At 32.3% G+C, this 23,279-nt stretch overlaps 1 protein-coding gene across 1 annotated transcript in view; it reads left to right on the forward strand.

Moving 5' to 3' along the window:
* The first annotated feature begins 4,828 nt into the window (after positions 1-4,828).
* Positions 4,829-23,279, forward strand: part of LOC110996101 (protein peste) — a 56,236-nt gene continuing 37,785 nt past the window's right edge. Inside the window, exon 1 of the mRNA XM_022263628.2 lies at positions 4,829-4,961. The gene's annotated coding sequence lies outside the window, so the exon portion shown is untranslated. The remainder of the gene's footprint in view (positions 4,962-23,279) is intronic.

A 23,279-nucleotide genomic window follows, 5' to 3' on the forward strand; every position in this document is an offset into this window, starting at 1 on the left:
ATTTTAACGAAAAACTATTCATTGTGATGTTAACCTTCTTAGACAGAAAGTTCTCTTGTTTCAAGAGTGCAGAGTGTTTAAAGAAAAAAGGGGGTACTTAAGTACGAACAAATAACTAGTAGTTAAGTTTATTGTACTCCCAAGATCCAGGGTCAAAATACTTACGTAAGGTGCCTTTGTTTCATGATAACGTAGATAAGATTTGAAGCAATTATATCTTATTTATTTTTAATTGTGAATGGATGTGTAATCCTAAAGATTACTGTACGAATATGAACAGCAGTTAGACACGGTTTAAGTGGTTTTTATTTTATGATTACAATTTATTCGTAGTATTTCTGATACTTAAGGCTAAATTATGAAATAATGTAAACAATTTCCGAAAATTGTCTATTGTTAAACGTTAAAATCTATTATCAAAAGAGTGTTAAACAGAACAGAAAACAAACAGAACAGTTTTAAGTTGGCTCGCTAATGAAATCGTAATTTATCGCCAAAGAAAGGAAAAATAAATTATCCTGACTTAACTATAAAACGAAATCAGTTCAAATGCGCGAACTACATAAATTCTCTCTTTGACCTTAAGAAATACACTCTTGGATCTAAGCAACTTTGAACTAAACAAATTCTCTTTTTGAACTAAACAAATGCAGCTCTCTTTGAACTAAACAAATTCTCTCTTTGAACTAAACAATTACAGCGCTCTTTGAACTACACAAATTCTCTCTTTGAACTAAAAAAAAATCGCTTTTCGATCTAAACTGTGATCTTAACAAATACGCTCTTTGGACAATCTCAAATCAACGATAACAAATCTTTTAAATTTGTTAGTACTACCCTCACTGAAAAGAACAGAGAGTTTATCAGCCAGGTTTTCTTTTTTCCCGACCTTAGATGTAATGCGTATTTTACGATGTAATTAATAACCAGCTATTATCTTAAACTTCATTCTTGCAGTACTATTGCACTGACCAATTAGTATATTATTGTATGATGTATAGCTTTGTTACGGAGGCAGTCATTCGGAACATTTCTTTTCTACAGACTTCAGTTTAAATCGCGTGATTTAGTGTTTATAATGCTGCATGTACATTGGGCTGTGTGAATAAAATGTGTCATAGTAATAATATTGTTGTCAAAATTTTAAAATAAATACGATAAAAACGCTATTATTATTTTGTGCCTGGAGGCCGAGTTTTCGTGGAGATATGGGTTAAGAGAAAAATAATATATGTATTTTGTCTCCAATTTAGATTTTGTTTTGGAGTGTGTATTTAACATTACCTGTGCATTTAATCCCACGGCCTAAGGGTCTCTTAGGTCGTGGGGTTGATACCAGAGCTGGTAGGTCAATATGGTCTCGTCAATGCAATCTCTAAGAATAAGCATTGTCATACTGCGAGGAAGTGTTGCCAGTGTTAAAGATACACACTAAACAGCCAAGTTTTAAAATTTGTATAATTTTCTATTTATTAATTTGTAATCACTAATAATTTAATATTTTGACTATAATTATACTATGTAGTGTAAGAATATTGTAAATACACTCAATTAATGTTTATTTATTAACACTTCGTTGCATAAACATAATACAATTGACATTATTAATGAAAAGGAGGGCGGCCTTATCGCTTTCGATCGATCTCTTTTTTAATAATTATTAAATAAAATATACATAGAGATTCCTTCTATAGGATTACGAAGTTTCAATTCAGAATGACATTAAAATGTCTTACCATATTATAATATACTTTTTACGATAGATACGATCAAAACTTTATGTATTTTTTTCTTAATACTCTATAAACTGAACTCAAGTACAAAAATAGAGTTCAAGAACTATCAACTTATAGAGAATTTTAATTTAGTCGGATTCGTGAGTGATACCGCTGCCCAAAGACACTCCCATTGCCAGAGGGCTCGCAAAAGCGTAGCCGGCTTTTTGAAGGAGTTGCAAAGATTGTAAAATTATTTTTTTCAGTAATACAGGCGAAATATATACCAAATATATACGGCTTGTAAGGTATCTTTGATTATTTGAACTACACTACTCACAAAATAACAATAATCAAAGAGAAAAAAATAATAAAAGATATAATGAGAGGTATATTATTTTTTCCTTTTCCCATTCGGTTCGTCCCAAGCATGTATTGCATGTGTGCTGTGGCTGTAAATGGCCCTGGCTCAGGATTATGCTGAAGAGCAGAATGTTTCACAGAGCTGGTCAATCTGCCAGAGACCACATCAGCTAGTTTGCGCCTCAGTCGCAAAAAAATAATATATTAAAACTTAGTAGGAAATGATAATAATAATATAAGTGAAAGTTAGCAATATCGGTAATGCAGTTTTGTGTAAAATGGTGTGAAGGAAATAAAATAAAATTAAAGGTTAAAAATAAGAAAAATTGTTAAGGATTTTAATTTTTTTTCGATGTCATTAATTGTGTCGTGATTCTTTTTCTTTTTAAAAAGTAATGTGTATTAACCTTAATGCATTAGCGATTCCCGTTAAGTCATGCATAATACTTAAAGGTGTTTAAGTAATTGCAAAATCTAAACACTCTAGTTTTTGTCGAATCAATGACTTGAACTTTATTTTAATAAAAAACGGCACGTATACCTAACTATGAAAGTTCCAAATCCAACCTAAAGGAGGGAAAGGCATTACTAACCCGTAGGTTCCAGTTAGTATGGTCGGGAAGTAGTATATACTTAATGGAATGAGTTTGAAAGCTATCCATCGTTATTATATGACGTCAACATGTTGATAGATATAGATTCTTGCAGCCGTTATAACATCAAAAATTGTTCAAGAACATTAAAGGAAACTTGCCTGTACATATATACCGAGAGACCCAACACATCTGCATATTGTATCATGATATATTCAAAAGTTTTTTTAACAAAAAAGAAATTATAAGAAGGTTGGCGATCATTATGGCTAGTTTAGTGGATGAGGCGCTTCTAAACAATGACTAGGTGTTTTGACCAAAGGATAACAAACTACGGTTTATAAACCAAAATGTGCGTCTGCGGCCAGGTCTCCTAACTGCCACTTTGCCTTGTATGAAAAGTTAAAGGAGATCGTATTTTTTGGTCTAACGTAAAACGTGTTCGAAATACTCAAGTACCATGTCTTAATCGTCATAAGCACGTTTTTTGTTATTCTGCATTTCTTCTGCATTCAGTCCAGCACGGTTCGTATGCGGTCTGTTAAAAATATTTCAAGCAGGAATAAACCTAGATCTCAAACGCTTCCAGTTTTTTCAGACATAGTCTCTGACAGCGTCCAAGTTCTATGCCGTATATATATATTGAATGCTTCTAATTTAACATTTACTTCCAGTTCTCAAATCAACGGCGTAGAACGGAGGAGAAGAACTGGCAGTAAACTCTCCGCGACTCTTGCTCTAGTGCAAAACATGCATTTCTCATATGTATTAGTATTTTTATGCAACATATGCTTTGAAATATTAAAAGTACCTTTATTCAGTGCACGTTAATCTAGATCTAAGTTTTCGCATACAATAATATGTAGACGAACGCTGCATGTAAAGTAGTGCTAGATTAATTTGTTGGTCAAATACCAGTTGAACAATGCTTATTGATCGAAGATTAGTACGAAGTAGATTCTATAGACGGATAAAGTTGTATCTAATAGCTTAAGACTAGTTTAAAACAGTAGTCTGGCTCGGAATTTGTCAATTTACACACTGGTATACAATTAACAAGTTTTATGATAAAAAATTTATGATAATAGCTCCCGAATCAAAGAATCTTTACACTGCCGACCATGGGTCTTGTCAATGGAACTATTTTTTACAAAATCACATTAAATAGACATAACATTGTATCTATTTTAAACGCTAATAATTTAAGATAATAATTATACAAATCATCTATTTTTTAAATGACCTGAATTATAACAAACTTGTATTTATTGTAAAAACCACCGGATATTGTTGTAAAAGTAAAAAGTATCATGGTCATACAATTTTAGAAACCCTAACATTATGTACATTTTTAGTGAGAAAAGTAAATCCATTGCATTTTCTTTTTTTCGTTCCGTAGGTAAAGGTAACAGACAACATTACATACATGCCAAATTAGAATAACGAATGTTAGAATATATGTATCGCTACATTAAATAAAAAGGTAATAACAATCTACATTTTTTACAAGCAATTGTTGTTTTGCGCAATTTGCTCAGAAATTCATTACAGGTGCATATTAAGTACAATTACTACTCAGTCTTCTGCGTAAAGCGTCATTTGTTTCATAAATTCTAATAAATAAATTTGTTTCATTACCATTGTGTTATGGTCTTGCTCACAATGGCACGATTATATTTCTTTATTAGTAATATCATTGCCCCTTTTTATGTTCCACCGGGAATTAGGTGAAGAACAGTGCTAGAGTTAGAAAAAGATAGGAAGAAGACCTAGTACCAAGTACCTATACAATCTAAGATAGCAATAGTTAAATGCCCACTTACCAAATTAACCAATATAATCTAGCAGGATACAAGACACGCGATGCTTTTTTGGGTGAATGCACCTCATACAATCTATAAACATTATTTCTATTGTAAAAGTATTTTTTTTAAATCCGTTTATGAAGTCAACACAAATCCAAAGTCTAGTATTTTTCTACGTACTATTTGTATAAAATAATTTTATATAAGTTTAAAATTAGTTTTGTATTCAACAAAATTATCTTGGGTTTTTTTCACAAGAATTGCATGTATATATATATGTACGTATATATTTGACTGTATCAAATCAGGTGCACATAGACGATCTTATCTAATATTGTTAGTTCTATTCAGTCACAATTGATTAGTTATCGACAACACTCGTGTTGGTAACGTTGAAATATAAACGCGAAAATTTCGATGTGTTTGAAACAAGTGATTTTTGTGAATGACCTACGTGAAACATAACTTTATCTTTTGCAAATAAGGTAAGACATAGATAAGTGCGCAATATTTCTCAAAAACTTAAATGAATGAATTATATTAAGTTATTGTAAATGAATACCTTAGCTCCAAATATTAAATAAATTATATTACACGACTGACAATTGTACCACCTTGACATTTTGTACCAAATTCGTGCAATGAATAAATAAATTATTAAAAATAAATATCAGTGTACCCCTGAGGGAAACGATGTATAAATAATACTTTAACTCTAATATTTAAAGACCTTTATCATCGTCTTCAGGATATTTTCGCACACTCAGTACTTAATAATTAATTTTATGTACTTCGGTGTAGCCCTGTGTGATTTGGATAATCTTTTAAAAACTTCTTTGGAATCAATTTTAAGCGTTAGTTTTGTAACTTTTTTGAATCAAGCATCGCTCCCTATTCACTTTAGCGGATTAGAAGTACGCAAGATAACAAGTGTAGCTCTTCCAGTATATCTCTCAGCTGCTCACAAATCTAGCAGTCTAAGTTAAAAAATATTATACGGCAAAATACAAGAGTCTTTCCTCCAACTTCGATTTTGTTTCCTTTGGAGTAAAAACTCTTGGGCCGTAGGGTTCAAGTGCACAGGCGGTAATTAAAGACAACAGTTAGCGCCTCGTAGATAGTACCGGTTACCCCAGAGCTGGTGTTTTCATGGCATAAGCAATACAGCGAGGTAATACTGCCAGCGTTAAAGGTACACTTTCACAGGGATCACACTGTTTATATATATTTTTTTAATTACTAAAAAAATATGCTGTATATTTGATTGTTGTGCTTAGGTTTTAATAAACGAATTGCTATGTCATGCCGTACCGTTATAATCTTGACATGTTAATTTGATTTAATTTTACATAGAGAATATGCAGAATTTTCTATTTTAAAAGAGTACCGAGAGTTTTTTAAGCCGGCTTTTTCTCTCGGCCTACATCCTGTGTCTTCTTTGCCGATGAGTAGAGATGCTGATTCTAATTTTATGACATGGAATAACTATATCATGTTAAAAAAAATATATATATTATGATCTTTGAAAAATTCAGTTCGAAATTTAAATTTGATGCGATGTTTTTGGTTATAACATGGTTATGTTCATTTCTCACCTCCGTAACGGACCGTTAAGCGATATTTTCCAAGCAACCGAAAAAAAACCAAAAAAAAATATGAGAGAGTATGAGAACGCTAAGAAATGCCGAAATTGGGTTGTATGCAATGATAAATACACTAAAATATTTAAAATAATAAATAGGTATTACGATAAGCTAATCTGCATTGTTTACGTTATTCAAGGTATAACTGAAGGTTATTGAAGTTCAGTACCTCACCCCGGTATTTTAAGTATTATTGGATTTGGTTTGTCACGTCTATTTGCTTATAACAATATTATTTACTTGCGATATCATATCGTACGTCAAGACAGAATACAAAAAAAAGTCCGTATCACGGTGATGATCAGCGTTCTGAGCGTTTTTTAAGGCAATTATTCGAGTGCACCACCATTATGTGGAAAAAGTATTTTTTTAAAAGTAGTAAGAAAAGAGCGTGCCAATTCTTTAAAGGCCGGCTTTGCGCTTGCTAGCCTTCTGAGTGTCCATGGACGGCGGGTATCACTAAAAATTAGAAGCCTACGGCCCGTTTCCCTCCTGTAACATAAAAAAAATGTGGCTACACAATTTATATGTTATAGTTATGATTTTTATCAGCTTAAGGATAGTGCTTACTAGTAAGAAAACAATACGTCCGTCAGTCAAATTAAGAAAACCGGTTAATAACGATAAAAAACCGACACATCTATTGCACGAAGAAATCATTTGTTCGAAGACGCATAGCGGTAGATGATAGGTAATCTACAAATAGACTCAAAAAAATTCTAAATCATCACTGTAAAGTATCCTGATAAAAAGTTCAAATGATAACTAAAACGGTATATATTAAATAACACTTATTAAACAAAAATATGCATATATTTCATATTTTTGTTTAATAAGTGTAGTTCAGTTAGTAATAAGTGTAGTAAGTTACAAACCTTGCAAATGCAAAAATATATATTAATTAAGCTAAATGTATGCTGTATGTGTATTTAGTTGAGTCTATATGTATTAATTAAAATGTGTTTATTATCAACACTTTATTCATTATCAAAACGTCAGTCCATGGCGCTACCATTGAACATTAGGAAGCTCAAAAAATATGTATTAATAAATATTTCCATTATCCATTATTCCATTTCCAAGACACTTTGCCGTTTTCAAGTGACGAGAAATTAAAATAATCAGTGATAAAGTCACATTATAATTCTACTTGCATTATCATTTATTAATAATACGATAAAAATACTTGAAATGCATTCTCTTATATCATATTACGCAGTTCTGTTTGCTAGTTCTTCGAAAGACCAGATAAGATAATCTTCAATAATATACAGACAGGAATAATATCCGAAAACATTAAAGAATATAAAATATGTTTATTATGGTACATAAGATACAGGTATCACTTATTCCACATCATAATGTAAGGTAAATCACAGAACGTTTTTGACATTCATAAGCATGCCATAAGACGCATCTAAATTGAATAAATGAATTTTGATTTTGATTAAATTTGAATCTGTAGGTATCCCTACTCATCGGCAAAGAAGACAGAGCGTGTAGGCCGAGAGAAAAAGATCTGTTAAGATCATATCATGCAAAACTAAATTTTTTACTGTTTAAAGCAAGTGTTGTTGGTCAACTTGATTAAAATATTGACTATTGTGAAAAAGCTTAAAATACATGTAGTGCAGGAAGATTATTAATTTATACACAAATTATAGCTTTTTTATTTCTGATTTTAACAAAAGCAGTTAATGACGGTTTTTTTATCACAGGCAATATCAAATAACAATAATAAACAATCGTAATTTGAGTACCCGGAAACTGGGGCTGATGACATGGCGAAGGAAGTCAGTAGATTATGATATATATAAGACCATAAAACAATAGGGATATTTTAATAGCAAAAGATTATATGTATTAAATTGTTAAACGACTTCAAATAACGACAAATTGTGGAATATATAACTCTTTACTTTAAGAAAACGCGACTAATGTAAATGTATATTTTATTATTAACGCAACGTAATGTTTCTTATGAGGATAAATAATCTATATATCTGTTATTATTATAATAGTACAGATTATGAATATTATGTTACCGTGTACGTTTATATAACCTTGAACAATCCCTGTAGACTTAGCTGTACGCATGCAACATTGAAAGTTCCCAATGGGCAAGTATTATTTACTGCATCAAATAAAGCAGTATGTATAAAAATTTATTAAGTTTAAATAAGCAACAAATAGACAGTATTTACAATTTTCTTTACTTAGTAATAATGCGGTCACCGGTACTAGGTACCATACGCCAATTATAATCTTCAATTAGCACCTGTGCGCTTGAACCCAACGAACCAAGATCGTCTCCTACAAAGGGAACTAAATTGATGTTACCAGGTATAACGTAAACAGATTATCACTGCAATTTATGACTCTTGTCTGTAAAAGATAGCAAACATCTCTAAAATAACAGTACAAAATATGAATTTTTAGTAGGAATCCTCGAAAATGCATTTCGTTTTCAAACATAGATAATGTGTGGGTAGGTAATAAGTGTTAAAAGTAAACAATTACTGTTGACGTAATCACCAAATAAGAAAATCAAAGACTGCCTTCCTTATAGAGCTTTACCTACGTAATACTTCGTGATATTTAAGTTGACATTTTATTGATTTTCTCAATTTTCTCTCATTTCGTCGTAAACAAAGTAAGACATAATATATTCGTATATCTTTTTGTATGTTGACTCACGATTACCTACCCTAATATATCCAAGTACTTGTTTTGAGTCCGATACACGCGCACTTAGTTCGCACCGGAAACCACAATCTGAGGCAAGTAGGTAATGACCGCATCCGGTCTACTCTGGGAAGACAGAAGGGTCCATTTTGAAACACCTTGAATGGAACTAGCATTGTCGGCTCTAAATGCTTATTTCCATTCAGTCAAATTATAATCTTAATGTAGTAGAGTGTATGTAGAGTAAAATAGAGTGCTATTTATTACGAGTACTATGTGTTGTTTCAGTAGCAGTATAAATATATTTTCGCGAGCCCTCTAGCATCGAGAGTGTCCATGGGCGGCGGTATCACTTAACATCAGGTGAGCCTCCTGCCCGTTTGCCCCCTGTTCTATAAAAAAAATAATGCAAAATTTCAACACCAGTACCAGAGTTATATATAGTTATATATACAGTCATATCATACGATCCACATAGAGTCCCTTATTACGATGATTGCTTGAGACAATAATCTTGGTCTGGCGGAATGTTTATGTCAAGTGGCATATAGCAGCCACTGACCTGCAAGCAATTGATATGTCCGCTGCGCGAGCACAGTTGCCGAGGCAATTTCCTTATTTCGTTGAGTTCTGAAACTATTCTTTACTCAATAATTAGTTAAATTGGCATCACAATCTAATTAACAAAACACATAAATCATACGATTGCCGAAATATATAAACTGCATTTTTTTGTATACATCGTTTCCTACAGTCAATGGTGTATCGGGTATAACAATATTTTAATAGTTTAATAGTAGTCAGTTATTAAATGAATCAAATTTGCAAAGCCCTTTTGAAAGTAGATTGACAGTATAACGGTTGTATTTAATGTGACGTGTTATATGTGTCAAAATATTTTTATCAATTTACTTAATGCTAATGGATTTTTAAAGATTGTTGACCTTTCAGTGTAAGCTTTATATTAAGACAACGTTTATTAGGCTATTAGCTTTAACGATAAGTTTAAACAATTATCAAACCACGTTCGCTCCACGTTGGCTTTAACAGTGACAGATATGACGTTGATGTTCAAACTTTGGATGTTAACGAAACTTTAAAGTTAATGTAATGTATAAAATTGTACAATTTTAGTGTTAACTGATACCAATATTTAATAATAGTAGATAAGCCTCAATGATCCCCAGAAACATTAATCGATCTTTACAGAAGTTACACACAATTTTATACATATAGACATGCACTAATAGAGTATAAGCCTCCTCCAACTGGGTACATCTTTCTCCATCCTGAGAATTTTTCTTTCGATTTTCTCCATCTCATGTTTTTCAGACCTTTGTGCAAGAGGGCGACCTCTTTTTTTTCATGGTAACTCTTTCCAACTTATTACCCTTTTTTGTTCATGTGACCGGTGTGGTCCATCAATTACCACTTAAGTTTTTAGGAATGCATTAATAACTTTGGTTTTTTATTTTATTTCTGTACTTTTTATCTTGTCCTTAAGTTTTAAATTTAGTCCACGACATTCCATTACTCGTTGACAAGTTGTTATTTTATTTGTTTCTTTCGAGTTATGTCCATGATTGGCTACCGTTTTCACATGGCAACATGTATCCAATTTATATTAAATGGCAACAATTTTTGTTAGTAAAAAACACTGTAAAATTCTCACAAACAAAAACTACTTTTTTGACGTAAACATTCTTAGGCCCTCAATAAGAAACGTTTCTAGAGATATCCATTTAAGATGAACGTATTTTTTACTTGATATCTTTGGAGACTAGACTACAGACAATCTTTGGCTACAAACCTGTACGACTACGTACCTACCCTGAAACGATTTAACGTTCTTTAAATCGCCGCGGAAGTCAGTGGTTCGACTGGTCGAGCCTTTACAATTTGAAACTTGTATGGATTTCATTTTAATTTTTGGACAATACTTTTATTTTCGGTAGTTACAACATTTACTTCAATGACCTTTTAAATTAAGGAAATTCATTAAGTGCATTTAAAAATAACTTTTACCAGAAATTTGAATCAAAATTTATCGTGTTAATCAAAAATCTACGTAGATTGGACAATGAAAATTCAACAATTAAATTTGAAGTGTCAATTTGGAACCATTTATTGTTGAATAAATATTTCTTATCTTAGTCTAAAGATTAAGCTTATGATTATTATTCGTACGTCGTCATTCAAGAATTATGAATATTTAGTTGTTTAATCGTCTATATTGAATCGTGATAAGAAATGTGAAATCTAAAAAAAAATAATAAAAAAATAAAATGTGTAAATGTGTAATCGTCTATATAGAAATGTGATCGTGAATGGGGATGAAATTTTATGTCCCCGAAGATGTAACCTGTATATTTCCAAATAATTTTTATTAATAAACTTTATTTAAGTTTATTCGCGTAAATAAAATTTACGATGGACGCAATTGATTTACCGAAATGCGTAGTACCATAACTGCGTAGTGTTTCTATTGTAATAATGTACATAATATAACAGAAATAATAATTTATTTGTAGATTAAGGCTGATCATGTACTGTACAACTTAAAGGATTGTTTTAACGAATATCATTAATAAATGCCAGTTATCATATACAGATAATTTAGGTGATATAAAAATATTGAAGAGCAACTTGTCAGCTTGATGTTACGAATATTGTAGTTAGATAGGTACGCAGACTCCTGCGCATATGAAATGCATGCATGCGCATGAAATCCTATCCGGTTCATGCATAACCACGTGGTTTGAAGACACTTTCTAAATTAAAAAAAAGCGTTAGAAGTTATACTTCTTTGGCGTAACAAGATAAAAATCTTTTCAAAAATTTTGTTTTATGTTCTTTTTTTTTACAGAACAGGGGACAAACGGGCAGGAGGCTCACCTGATGTTAAGTGATACCGCCGCCCATGGACACTCTCGATGCTAGAGGGCTTGCATTTTAAATAAATTTTTAATGTGTTATATATTTTTAGTTATAAGTTTAGTTTTTTCTTTAAACTAAACTTGCGATAGAAAGAACATTACTTAGAAAATTTATTTAAATATCATAAAAAACTGAAATAGGAGTTACGCCTAACTTTAAATTTACTCTTAAAATTTACACTTATCATTTTTCCTTAACGCGCCAAAAGAAGTATAACCTCAAAAATGTTCATGCTTCTTTTGGGCCGATGATACTTTCCTTTTGATGTTTTCCTTGACTGATAATTACCGTCGTTACAAAATGTTTATTATAAATAAAATTAATATATTACTAGTATGTATAAGATACTTCGATGTATCCAAAAACCCTTACACGTGTTCATATAGATATATTAAGACACAACTTCTGTTAAAAACAAAGATGAATCAGCCATTGATGCGTGTATTCAAGGTCGCCCTATGGTGTAATACACATATGATTCATAATTACAATAATGATGCTAATTATTGATCAACACACATTGTAATTACATTTTTATAACTTAATACATCGTAGACTGTCAGTACTAGACACTGTCCCGTGTTGGAACTAGCATAGAGTTCTGGGTTTTTGAGAAATTCAAGGTAGGTCACGTAATTAATACACACTGTAATTTTTTTGTTAAATAAATAAAAAAAAAATTTAAACCGTTCGTTACTTTAAAACAGTACTTAAGATAATGCCAAAATACCAATCCTTGACCCAGATATACTGACAAGGTGTCATTTTATTAAATTAATTGTAAAAGCTCATTATATAAATAACAATTAGCGTCATTTTAAAATGGGTTTTGGTTGTTTTATAATTCACTAGCTGACCTGGCGAACTTTGTTCCGCCTTAATGGCAATAAATAAGCAGTTTGGGTTTTTTTATTGGAAAATATACAAAAAAATTAAATACCTACATTAATCATTCATTATTATTTCTGTATTTTAGTACATAGGTTGCTCTTCACTTAAGTACCTTGTGATACACATTTTTTCATTTTTTGTTTTATTATCAGGCGCAAAAACAAACAACGCTGATGGTCTTCCGACCCGTGAACATGCCACGTATAATTGACCATGGGAAAAACATGAATGTTCTAGATTTAAACCACAAACTTTTAAGGATTGGCCTTGTGATTTGTTGATGGTCATGGCAAATGCAAGACGTATCGGAAATTGAAGTCTTTTAAATTCAAACGGCATATCGGTTGGGATCATCGGGATCCTCGGAATAAGAACTTCCTCACCTTTGAATTTTCCTATCATTATCGTAGCGTAAATTACATTGTTCTTCAATTTTCTAACCACCAAACGCATACCATTATGTAGTTCAGGTCATCTACATCTTTATTCTTTTTCTTCTTTTTTATCAGTAAGCAATGTAACTCTCATGTTTGTTGTCAGCTGCAGTTTCGTCACATAGCGCCATAGATTTGACGATTTGAGGCAAGCGTTTATTTCGTCGACAGCCGTAGATCTTGGAATTACTGGCAGTATTTGGCGGAAATCGCCAGACAGTAAAATCATTGCTCCTCCAAAACATCTCGATTCATTGCGTAAATCTTTTAATGTTCGGTTAAGTGCTTCCAATGCACGTTTATGCGCCATTGTGCATTCGTCCCAGATGATGATTTTCGATGCCGCTAAAACTTTGGCCATTGCTGAGTGTTTTGCAATATTACACGTTGGTTCTCCAATAGTTTGAAGATTTAACGGTAATTTTAATTCTGAATGAGCCGTACGGCATCCTTCTAACAATGTGGCTGCTATTTCAGAAGAAGCAACTGCAACCGCTATGTTGGATCTCGCCCGAACAGTTGCTAAAACTAATGACATGAGGAATGTCTTGCCAGTTCCACCAAGGGCATCTAGGAAATATAAACCACCATTTTCATCATCGTTTGCCTTCATTAAAGTATCATAAACTTCCTTTTGTTGGTATTTCAACAGGGGTACATTCGTTTGAACTACTAAATCTAATTCCTGGTGATCATATTCACGTTCCCGTTCCAATACTCGATTAAATGCGTCATTCGACAACAACAACAAATGAGAAAAAGGGCGGGAAACACGAACGTGAACGCGCGCGTTTTTCGATTAACTAAAATTTTATTTTGTTTGTTGGATTAGGATTAGTAGTTTAGTGTAGTTTATGTATATATATTTGTGATTTCTTAGTTTTAGTTAATAGTGTAATTAATTCATAATTTATTGGTAAGTTTTCTTTTTTTATATACTTTTGCTCCTTATGGAGCCGCCTGATGACCCTGGGGGCGGAGAAGTCCCTGGGGTTGGATATGTTGTAACTATTTCTAATGATGAGTCTGGCATGGAAACAGACGGATCAGTAAAATCTAGCAGTGGTGCTAGAAAACGGAGAGCCAATGTAAATAAACATTGCTCGCATTGTCATAAAAAAAAACGTAATAAGAAACATGAGGGCAAGGAAATTAAACAAAATGAATGTTATTGCATTCCTTTATCCAATACCAATACCCAAATTAGTACTGCTCCGTTGTTCACGGAGTCACAGCTAAATTCGTTTAATAAAAAACCAGAATCTGTAGCTCGTTTAACATATCAGGCGAGTGATGCAGCACCATATGTTGTACATGTGCAAAGGATACAGCAAACTCCTAATGACAATGTAACAGTCCATCCTATTGCTTTTGGTCGTTTTTTAAAAAGAAACTCTATACATAATATAGTTAACGGAAGTTTAAAACGAATTGGCCGTAATAGACTGTCTCTTTCTTTTAATAATTACCAAGACGCAAATTCATTCTTAAATAGTTCTGCTTTACAATCAGTCGAGTATAAGGTTTTTATCCCAACATTTACTGTGACCCGTATGGGTGTTGTAAGAGGCATACCTGCTGAGTGGTCAGATGAAGAAGTTAAGGAGAATATTAATTTACCTGTTGGATGCGGTCCAATTTTAAAAGTTAGAAGAATGAGACGGCGTATCACTGCAAGTAATGGCAGTGAATTTAAGCCTACTGAGACTGTGGTTCTTACGTTTGATGGACAAGTACTTCCTAAGCGAATTTTTATTTGCTACACTGCTCTCCCAGTTGATATTTACATTTTCCCCACCATACAATGTTACAATTGTTGCAGATTTGGTCACGTGAAAGCAATTTGTAGATCAAAACCAAAATGTTTCAAGTGTGGTCAAGACCACACGGCTGATCAGTGCTCTATCCTAGAGGATGATGCATACTGCTGCTTATGTCAAGGTTCCCATTTTGCCACAAGCAAAAAATGTTTAGAGTTTAATCGCCAAAAAGCCATCAAAGAAACTATGGCCAAGAGCTGTATTTCTTATGCTGAAGCATCAAAAATTCATGCACCGATTTCTAAAGTGTCTTATGCTGATGCTTTACTTTCTTCTTCCAATGTAGGGGCTTCCACAATTTCTACTCCTCAAAATGAACAGACACGTAAACAGTCTTTGAGTAATACTTACAAAAAGACTGTTTTTCTTAAACCAAAAAATATTCCTAAACTATCCAAAGGTTATGACAAAAATACACAACATGAATTAATTAAAGACTATGATATGCCCTTACCCAGGAATGGTTGTGGTTTAAACCCAAACAACAATAATGAATTGACATTACAATCTATTGCAGACCTAATTAAAATTCTCATTAACACTTTATCACAGTCTAATATTCTTTCACCGTCCAACGCTGCTCCTTTAATTGACACTATCGTTAACTTACCAAATTATATTAATAATGGACAAGCAAGCCACAGCTCTACAGTGGAACTGTAGAAGTGCTTCATCTAAGAAAAGTGATATTATTTATCTTATAAATAAATATAAACCTTTTATCTTTGCTCTACAGGAGACTTGGTTAAAACCAGGTACTCCATGTAGGTACTCGGGCTATGCCTGTCTCCGTGAGGATCGCATTGACGGGTATGGTGGGGTTGCCTTACTAGTCAAGCATCATCTTCCCTTTTCTCTCTTTCCTATTCCTTCTCATAGTAATGATTTTTCAATTATTGCTGCTATTGTTAATAATATCTGCTATGTTTCAATATATATCCCTCATCCAAGTTCTTCTATCTTTGTTGAAATTGACTCTATTATTTCTTCTCTCCCTAAGCCTTTTATCTTATTAGGTGACTTTAACTGTCAACATAGTTCATGGGGCAGTTCAACAACCAATACATACGGAGTTTCATTGATGGAACTGTTAGACTCACATAATCTTTGCTTTCTCAACAATGGTTCTGTGACCCGGCGGACCACTCCCAATGAAGGCTCAAGTGTCCCTGATTTAAGTATTTGTACTCCTTGTTTAGCTTCCACTATTTCATGGTCTACACTCTCTTCTTCATTTGGTAGTGACCACTTCCCTTTACTTCTTAGTTTTCCTTTTCATATTAATTTTACATTTAGACATTCTCCTAGACTAAAATATCGACTTAATAATGCTGATTGGGATACCTTTAAAACCCTTATAGAGAAAAAGATGACTTCCCTTCCTAATATCTCACATGGTTCAGAATCAATTTGTGCTGATGCATTTACTAAATTATTTATAGAGGTAGCTGACAAAACTTTTCCAGTTAAAAATGGTGCTCTGGGCTTCATTCCATCTCCACCTTGGTGGGATCAAGAATGTTCGGAAGCTATTAAAAAAAGAAAACAAGCTGAGCTTCAATATTATGAGAATTGTACATCTGAAAATTTTGATCTGGTTACAGATGCTTTCAAGACCACTAGTTTATTATTCAAAAAGAAAAAAGCAGATAGCTGGAAAACTTTTTGCCTCTCTATTTCCCCTAATGTCCGTCCTTCAGTGGTATGGCGTAATATTAGAAGATTCAGGTGTGCTTTTACTGAAACCTCTGGTTCTTTCCCCGATTCATTAACTAATCAATTCCTCGACAGACTTGCTCCTACTACAGTTCCTGAAAGAATAATTATGCCTCTGATGCCATTAAACCCCTCTGGTCTCAATAGTCCATTTTCTATGTATGAATTTAAAGGAATACTATCTTCCCTTATAGACTCTGCTCCTGGTGAAGATGGAATCCCATATTCTTTCATCTCTCATTTAGGCGACCACAGTCTTGAATATTTCCTGAAATTGATAAATACAATCATGTTAACCGGTTCTATCCCTCCACGCTGGAAAAACCAGATCATTATACCAATTCTCAAACCTAATAAGAATCCCTCCAATGCAAATTCATATCGTCCTATTGCATTATCTTCGGTCTTGATAAAACTCTGTGAACATTTGGTGAAAACTCGTCTTGAATGGTTTTTAGAAAGCAATAATTTACTTTGCGACAGTCAATTTGGTTTTCGTCGAGGAAAGAGCACGATGGACAGTATTGCCATCTTTACCACTGACATTTATTTAGCATTTTCAAGGAATGATTCTGTTGTTGCCACTTTTTTAGATGTACAATCTGCTTATGACAATGTAGTGTTGTCAGTTCTCCATAAAAAACTACAGTATTTAAATGTACCTGTAATGTTATCAAATTTTATCATAAATAATTTATATGAAAGACACATCACTCTAATTTCACAAGACTCTACTGCTGTAACTAGAACCTTATGGAGAGGTCTTCCTCAAGGATCAGTATTAAGTCCCATTTTATATAATATTTATACCCATGATTTGAAAGCTTCTTTTGGAAATCGGATTTGTATTCTTCAGTATGCTGATGACCTTTTACTTTATTCCATTCATCAATCACCGGCCATTGCTTGCTCAGTACTGTCTCATTCTCTTAATTTATTAAAAACATGGCTTGATACTAATGGTCTTGAAATATCCCCCACTAAAAGTGTTGCCATGCTTTTTTCTAGAAAGCGACTTCCTCCTCCGATCACTGTGTATTTTGGTAGTATTATTATCCCTGTTAAAAACTCTGTAAAGTTCCTCGGTGTGTTTTTAGATTCTAAGCTATCTGGCGTACATCATTGTGACTACATTTTTAATAGGTGTGAGCGAAACCTAAACATCCTTAGATGTTTATCCGGTGTATGGTGGGGTGCCCATCCCTTTTGTATGAAACTTATGTACAACGCTTTAATCCGAAGTATTTTAGACTATGGTACCTTTTTATTATCTCCTGGAAATACAACCCGTTTTAAAAAATTAGATAATATACAGTCTAAGGCATTAAGATTTATTACAGGAGCTATGAAAACTAGTCCAATTAATGCTTTACAAGTAGAATGTGTTGATGCCCCATTATATCTTAGGCGACAATATTTATCTGATAAATTCATATTTCGCTCCCTTCAATATACCAACCATCCTCTCCGTTCTAAGCTTGAAGAACTGTCTCAATTGTTGACATCTTCCAATTACTGGTCAAATAAATCTTCACCTTGTCTCATCGTTAGCTTCAATAAATTTATCAATATTCAAACTCCAACTCACACCTTGACAACTCACCCTTTATTTGGAACCAACTATGAATCTCTAACTAGTTCCCCAGACATTAGATTTAATATTGGTATAAATAAGGGCGATTCCCACGCAAGGATTACTTTTAATTATTTCTGTGAGCAACACTGCCATGAGTACAATAATTATATATTTACAGATGCCTCTAAACACGGTTCGTCTGGTATTGTAGGCATAGGAATATTTCACTTACAAAGTAAAACTACAATAAAAATAAAGTTTCCTCCAGAGTCCTCAATCTTCACAGGGGAATGTTACGGAATCTTTAAAGCTTTAAAACTAGTTTTGAGTAAGAAACTTAAGAAATCAATCATATTCACCGATTCACTTAGTGCTCTTCAAGCTCTCCAAAAATATCCATTAAAAAACAAATTAATTTTTCCTATCATTATTGAGATTAGGGGTTTGCTGTATGAATGTAAACAATTGGGGTTGTCTGTGTCATTTGGTTGGATACCTGGACATTCTGGTATTTTTGGTAACGAAATAGCAGACCAACTAGCAAATGAAGCTGTTAAGAATGGCGATGCCAATTCATATAAAAATTATTATCATGATTTGGCCTCACTTCCTGCTTCTTTTCTTCAAAAATCTTGGACTGACCTTTGGACTCAGAGCAGTTTAATTAAGGGTAAATATTTCTCATCTATACAGCCCACAATACCACTGAAGCCATGGTTTTTTAAAATGAAATTTAACAAAAAGGAAACATCGTCTCTTATTCGTATGAGATTGGGCCATGTGTGTACCCCAGCCCACCTTACCAGATTTCATATTATAGATAATGAAATGTGTGAATGTGGGCTGAATATTGGTGATTTAAATCATATCATTCTGTCCTGTCCTCGGTATAACCACTCCATGCTATTCGATCATCTTGATCCTTCTTCCAGTATCCCGTTACCTACATCTGTTCCTGTTATGCTTTCATCTTTAAATCCTAATGTATATAAAAAGCTATGTTTATTTCTTAATATAAATAATATAAAACTATAAGTATATGTATATTTTGTATACAAATAATTTTCTATATGATATATTTTAATTACTGTTCTTAGTTGTTACTTTCCATAATGTAGTTAGTAGTATATTGAATTAGAAATAGTTTTATAACCTGCTGATCCTATCCCTTATCCTATGTAATTTTTGTTCGATCTAAAATTCTTTTTCTTTATTGTTCTTTTCCCTTACCTTTGTCGGTGGCTATACGCTCAGCGTAATGCTATATTTAAAAAAAAAAAAAAAAAAAAAAAAAACAACAACAAATAGAAACATTCATCATTCTTTGGATGAACTGTATACATACGACAATACCGAGTTTTATAGTTCTCTTCACTGTTTATACGAATGGGCAATAGCACTATCATTATAATTAAATTGTAAATTGTAAAAATAATTAAACGTATTTATTTAATAGAAATATTTTGAATATTGATTTCTTACAAATATCAAATTGTCATATATACGTCATTACACAGCTGTCATTATACGTCAATTACATAGCTATCATTTGCGTTTTATTATTCCAAGTCTGATTCTTATTTGTTATACCACTTTTTATAGTGACTGACGTTTCATGTCAAGTCCCACGGGAACGCTGTCGAACGGGATAAAAAGTATCCTATGTCCGTCTCCTGGCTCTAAGCTACCTCCATACCAATTTTCACTCAAATCTGTTCTTTCGTTCTTGAGTTATAAGTGGTGTAACTAACACGACTTTCTTTTATATATATAGATTTAGGCCGCAATTCAAAGAGCCTTATGTAATTAATAAAATTATAGAGCTTTTATTTAGCTAATTATTAAAAGCGTTTTGACTAGCTATTGTGTATCTTCTTTCAAATTAACCGAATAAGATAACATTGTCATCGTGCGTAGGAATCCTGCCGTGGCAGTCTTTTTAAGTGCACAGGTGCAAAAAAAATGTATGTTGTCACCTCTTTAGTACAAGACCGTCAAGAGTCAATGAGACCCTTACCTGGCTTAACGAATAAGTATCGCAATACAGTGGGGAAATGCTGCCAAACGTTTTTAATTATTTTTAATTTTATATTTATCAATGTAATTATTACTGCAGTACTATTATAATGTTAGTTTAGTAACAGAATATTTGTGTGTTAGAAATATATATGATAGTCAAATCAAATCAAAAAATCATTTATTCATAAACATAACATAATGTACACTTATGAACGTCAAAAAAAATAAATATTAAATGAATCTAATTTTACATTTACTGCCAGTTCTCAAATCAAGGGCGTAGAACGGAAGAGAGGAACTGGCAATAAACTCTCTGCCACTCTATTTAATCGCCATTTTTTTTTTTACACAATAGTTGAACATATTTATGGTTTACAGGGAAGCGGTAAATAAGTTAAAAATCATCAAAAAGAAATTGTAATTTGATAGAAATTTCTATCGCGAAAACTACTTTTCGTGATTTCCCCAATGCCACATGTAGGGAAGTACATACCTACTATAAGTGATTATTATTATTATAAGTGAGTTCATATTATGATTGATGAGAAAAATTATACTTATATTATAAATTGTGATTAAAATTGCTTAATGATCAGAACTCTGCGCAATAAGGAATTCATACAGCGTTTAAGAAGTATACACCTAAACTTTAGATAGGGTTTTTAAAGGCCGTCGACGCACTCGCAAACCTGCTGGCATTGAGTGTGCCATTGTCGGCGGTATCACTTACCAACATACCAACAACACTTTTAGTTTGTTTTATAAAAATAGGTTCTGTGTCCTAAGACCTACTACTAGGCTACAAAGTTACTATAGATAGATAGTAATCTAAACGCTATCTATTTTAAAAATTGGAGTCATAAAACAAGCTAGACACTCTCCGCTACTCTTTTTGGTGTATTTCGTTAGTTCATTTATTTATTTACATTCATCAAAGTCATTATAAAGTCAAGAAAAATATAAATTATTACATTTATTTCAATTTTTTTAATTTTTGCAAGCATATTTAAAAGCCAAAATTACAAGTTCAAAATGATCTAGTTGCATAGGTACTTTCATATGAAGAAGAATGGGCAAGAAACTTACTTACATTTTTAAAATAATTTTACTGTATTTTAATAATTATATGTGAAACCATGTACCTAGAAAATCTACTATACTAAAAAAAAATAGGCGCATTGTGTTATAAAAAATAATCAGTTCCGTATGTTGTTCAATTAGTGTTTACAAAAAGCCTTTTTCATAAATTGTCTAAAATAAAACAAATATATATATTTCTATCCACTTTCACTTAATTAGTGGCGTTTCAACTCTCTGTGTTATTAAATTCATTGTTGCAATGCCCCTTGAAAATGACATGTTTTTAGTTGCAAATTTTGACAATTGACATTTGCAAAAATTAGTTCCTTTTTTATTATCTACTCGCGAACTAATATTTAGCTGACTGTGTTTGCAAAACTTTCCTTTAACCAATAAACATAACTCTTTTATATGTTGATAATAAAAATTAAAACGTTTATATAAATAGTTTTAATTGCATGTAGAAATAGAGTTATTTATGTAATTACTTTATAAACTGATCAATTAACATTAATTTATGTAAAAATCTTTAACTGTCTGATGGATTTCACTTAGAAAGAGGTCTGTTATATATTTATCCTCATACTTAATCGTCTGTCTAGTTTAAATAAATTTTTATATAGACTATCTTGTGCTAATTCTCAAAACGGGAAGCCTGTCAGCATGTCTCATAGAAATGGAACAAAAAAAGCCTCTTTGTTGTGATGTAATAACGGAATACTTTTATAAAGTGCCGGGAAACAAATATGTACTTACTGTTATCATCATTTATTAAAAATCATTTTAGTACTAATCTACATACAATGATTTCATGAATAATAGACGGAAAATAATTCGTTTTACGCAATATATTTTGGTATAATTGACTTAATTGTAATACGTCGATTTAAAAATCAAATCAATCAGAGCCGCTACAATATGTTTAGGTCTGGGCCTCAGATTTCTGTATCTATTTCATGATCATGTGTTAATCTAATAGGCAAGTAGGTGATCCGTAACCTGTGTTTGACACACACCGTCGCTTTTTTGGGTCTAAGGCAAGCCGGTTTCCTCACCTTTCCTTCACCCTTCGAGCGAATGTTAAATGCGCACATAGAAAGAAAGAAAGTGAATCGAACCTACGACCTCAGGGAAGAGAGTCGCATGCTGAAACCACTAGGCCATAGGCATACATTACATATAACTTCGATTTAAGAATATTTAAGTATTTATTACTACACTTTTTAATTCCTAAATTACACAATTTGATAAGTAATTTAAACTGAATTAAAAACTTAAAAATAATTGACGTTTTAAATTTACGTTATATTGAGACAAATGGTAGTGGAAAAATTTAAAAGACCATGACTAAAATTTACTAGAGCATTTTCATTTGTTTTATCACATATTTTCGCTTTTATAAAGCAAAGTGATACCCATACAGCAATAATCCCAGCCATCACTAACGATGATGATCGCGTGTATATTAACGATATCAATTTTTGTCCTTTATTTGACAGCTGTCAATCTCGGCTGCAATTACACACCGGTCCATATGAAATAGTCACACTTCGCCACGCCTCAATAACATTGTAAATAACATAGCAATGTTCAGTTTGTTTTCGACCATAATATATAGATTTAATATGTAAATAAATAAAGTACTGTAAAAACTCTAAGACAGATTTTGTCTTAGAGCTACAATTATAGATAGTTATCTAAGTCTTAGTTGGTACTCTAGTGCGGAAACTATTAACATTACATTACATAGAACAAAACAACACAACATTATATAATGTTGCTTAAGTATGTAAAAAAATACTAACAATTTCTTATAGTATAGGAACTGATTTTTAAAATAATATATAATCACTAAGACATTACGAAATATTACTATCTAGTCTAACTAAGACTAATAGGTAATTCAAGTTTACCTCATTTACTAATAAGTATATTTAGCCTGAAGGGATTTGGGCTGGCGGGATCGAGAGGGTAGCTGGAAGAACAGTAAGCCTATAGCTTC

This window comes from Pieris rapae, chromosome 10 (assembly GCF_905147795.1).
Source record: "Pieris rapae chromosome 10, ilPieRapa1.1, whole genome shotgun sequence".
Classification (NCBI taxonomy): Eukaryota; Metazoa; Arthropoda; class Insecta; order Lepidoptera; family Pieridae; genus Pieris; species Pieris rapae.